Source organism: Nothoprocta perdicaria, unplaced genomic scaffold (assembly GCF_003342845.1).
Source record: "Nothoprocta perdicaria isolate Ctin4 unplaced genomic scaffold, notPer1 scaffold_28, whole genome shotgun sequence".
In the NCBI taxonomy this organism is placed as follows: Eukaryota; Metazoa; Chordata; class Aves; order Tinamiformes; family Tinamidae; genus Nothoprocta; species Nothoprocta perdicaria.
Genome location: NW_020455510.1, coordinates 2,657,107 through 2,660,765, shown reverse-complemented (window position 1 = coordinate 2,660,765; position 3,659 = coordinate 2,657,107). Strand labels below are relative to the sequence as shown.

Here is a 3,659-nt window from a genome sequence, read left to right as displayed (position 1 = left end):
CCTCTCATTTCCTCTTCAGAAGCAGCCCCAGGCGCCCGCGTGCCCCGTTCAAAGCAAGCGGCGGGCGCGCGTGCTTCCAGAAGGTTCTGTGAGGAGGCGGGCGCGCTGCCTCGCGCCCCGCCCGCCCGCCGCGGCCCGCGGCTTTGCGCCCCCTGAGGTGAAAGCGCTCGTTTTTACCGGTTTTAATTTCTTACTTTACTTTTAAGCAGGTCTGCAGCAGTAATTACACCAACACTGACAGCACTTTAAAAAGCGGTAGGAGGCAACGGTAGTAGCGAAGTGCTTCATTTTCATGTGGCCTCTTGAGGGCACGTGGTCCAGTTTCCACAGAAGAGTCGGAACTTTGCAGTGTATGCAGTATGCCTACGCTGGTAAATATTGAATGTTTTACAGTTTTTTTTTTTTCCTTTTTTTCCCTTTTTCCCCTTTTTCCCCTTTTTTCCTTTTTTCCCCCTTTTCCCCTTTTTTCCTTTTTTTCTTTCATCTTCTCTTTTTTCTCTTTTTTCTCTTTTTTTACCTATTTTCTCTCATCTTCTCTTTTTTTTTGTCTGCTTCTCCCATTTCTTTTTTCCTCTGCTTCTTTCTGCTTTCCCTTTCGTCTGTTTCCTCTCCTTCTCCCCCTTTTTTCCCCCCTCCTTCTCCCATTTGCTTCCCTCCTCCCCTTTTTTTCTCTTTTTCCCCCCCCCTCCCCTTTCTTATTTTTTTATTTTTTCCCTTGGCTAAAAATCTTAGATCTAAAACTTGAAAGGTTTTTGAACATGTGAAGATTTACATGTACAAAAGAAGGAAACAGAGGAAAAATTGCTATAATGTAGATGTTGTGAGACAGTGAAAAATGGTGAGCTTTTCTGAAAGAGATATTGATTTGCCCAATTCATCCTGGGTTRTACTTGGGTCAGGCATGTTGGCTCATCTTTGGCATTCAGAGTTTGTGTTCAGAGATGGGATCCTTTAGTCTCAGATCATAGAAATGAATATWTCACATGTACAGAAATGTTATTTAACTAAAAGGATCTTAAATTATAAGAAGATCAGAATTTTGAGAAAAAAATAGTACATGTGTACTTGATAGCAGTTGTAGTATTAGATAATAACTATACAGAGAGTAATGGAAATGCACTTGATAGTGTGATAGGAACCAGTGTTTAGATGYGTGGATACTACACAATACTGCAAATAGTACTACGATAATATTTTGATAGGAATTGTTATAATCTGAATAAGCCTATGTTATTAGCTATCAACTGACTTGTTTTGCAGAGTGTATGTTGATTGCAGTTTATAATCTCAGGGGTTTGTTAGTAATACTGAGTTCAGAGATAGTCCTCTCTTTCCTGCCAGTGTCTTCTCCAGTAGATTTATCATGTGTCTACAATACGAGTCAATATGCAGGAGACTTGATAAAAAGCTTCATAGCACTAGCGCAGCAAATTTAAAATCAACGGTGAGGAACTAATTAACAATTACATGACTTGAAAGAAGTGCTAATTAAAAAGTTTGAGGTGAGTTTTCAATTGGAAGGAAAGGTTAGCTAGAGACTTAGTGCCCCAACTAGAATTTTGAACTGTTTAGCAGGAATGCAAAAAATTGGTTGCATAAGACATTTTTTTAATTTTTTCTCTAAGTAAGTCAGGTAACTTGTTGTTTCTWTGCCTTGTGTCTGGTTGTGTCTGAATTCTGCTGAGCAGTAAGACAGACATCTGGGTTCGGTGCTAGTTTTTGCATATGTGAAAAAGTACCATGGGAATTAAGGTTGTGCTGAGGACAGGATTCCCCACGTAGAAAATCCACGCGAGCCGCTTTCATCCTAGTGGGGCGGTAATGGAGCTCATGAGTAACCGTAAAGGCAGCCTCACACCTTGCTCCTGGCTCCTGTCCTCCAGACTCCATTTCGAGTTCCTACTGCAGAACCAGTCCATCTGAGCTTCAAAAATGGCATTAGGTTTCTCCTTAGTAAATATTATTTAGTAATACTGCTGCAAAATCTATTAGCTAAATGTGAAAATATAAACAGATTATACAGTTGTATCCATACAGATAATAATCACTTAAAAATAATTATAGTAGCTATTTAACTTGGATAAAATATAAGCAGCGTTTAAACATGGATGTTTAAATATTTTCGTAGTTAACAAAGGGGGAAGCATGTTTTGTACTCTTGCTACCTTTTCATTTTGGGTGAACTGCTTTGTTTGCTTTATCCTCTGAAGAAATGTCAAATTGACCTTGAAGGAGAAAACAAGGAAAATGTTCTGGATAAAAGGAGAATTTTGTCTTGGTAAGGTCCATGCATTTACGCATCGTGAACACAAATTAGTACATGAATATATAATTTGCAAGTGTATACTTTATGAAAGGCATAATAAATGCCTTCATTAAAAGACATAAATACAGTACTTAGTAAACCTTGCCATTTTTTGTTTCTGTTTGAAAGTTAGATTTATTGAGTGCAGTCCTTGGTAAAATTCCCATGTGTTCATTTCCCAGGGGAAATTAAACTGGAAGACCAACTCCAGTGCACACTAAATGTACTTCCGACCCTAACAACAAGGACAGGGTCTGAACGAACAAACAGACTAGAGCGCAATGAAATGCTCCAGAACACAGTAAGTGTGCAGTACATAGAGGGCTCCTGAGCTCAGAGAGAGCTGAGGAGAGAGCTCAAAAGAAACCTTGAAACCTTAAATGGAGTGTCACACAGCTTGGACATTTGCACATACGCAGCAACATCTCTTTGGGATACACACTTACGCGTTGTGCTAATACCTCTCCTGTTTTTTATTTGTTTAACTCCCCTTTTTACTTCTACTATTGCTGTTGCTATCCCCTTTGCTGAACCCTTACATATTTTATCAAAATTTTTATTATTAACTCTGTGCATTGGGATGATGATGCAATCTGTAGAGCTCAGAATTTACTAGACAGCAATGTGTGTGAAGCCTCCCAAATTCAGACGCATCTTACTGTGAAYGTAAATATGCTCTGAAATCATTTAAAATAATGCATTAGCAGAAAAAGCCTTCGTATGGGTCTATAATATTTGCTCTTTAGCGGTTTACACAATGCTTAGGGGCTATGCAATGTACTAAAAACTTGTTTTGTCGTTAAGAGTTAGAACTGCATGAGACATACCTGCAGAAGCATGTAAATATTATTGGCATATAAACTGAGGCTTTATCCATTCTTACCTATAGTTTGTGTTAAAGTAAAAGACGAGCTCCTGTTTTCCTCAGGATGAGGACTGCAGCAACTTGGAGATGTAGAGGGTTTCTAATTATAGCATCCYGGAGATGGGAGTGTCGCTGACTCGCTAATAATTTTCTTCAGAGCTGCAGCCCATTCTGTCAAGAAATGTGAAATCAGATCGGCGAGTACAATCTGCTCTACTTCCATTAACTGTTTAGAATAATAGAGACTGGTTCATGGCAAACATAAAAGCGCGATGATTGCAGTGAAACTGTGTTATAATGGTGCATTGAGTTTCATTGAGAGGCGTTTTCCTCATGCAGCCTGGCTGATTGGGAGCAGAGACGCCTTGGAGTGGTTCCCGTCCGCGTGCCTTTGCGCATCACCGCGAGCGCCACGCGCTTCCGACYGGAGCTCTGCTGAAGGTAGTGTTTCCTCTGGCGCTGCGTGGGGCTGATTCTGTGCGTGTACAA

At 40.1% G+C, this 3,659-nt stretch overlaps 1 long non-coding RNA gene across 1 annotated transcript; it reads left to right on the top strand.

The window, feature by feature from the left end:
* Positions 1 to 266: 266 nt before the first annotated feature.
* LOC112948893 lies at positions 267 to 3,598 on the top strand. The gene is made up of 3 exons (XR_003249722.1): positions 267 to 371; positions 2,488 to 2,606; positions 3,510 to 3,598. It is a non-coding gene; the product is annotated as an uncharacterized LOC112948893 (long non-coding RNA).
* Positions 3,599 to 3,659: the final 61 nt, after the last annotated feature.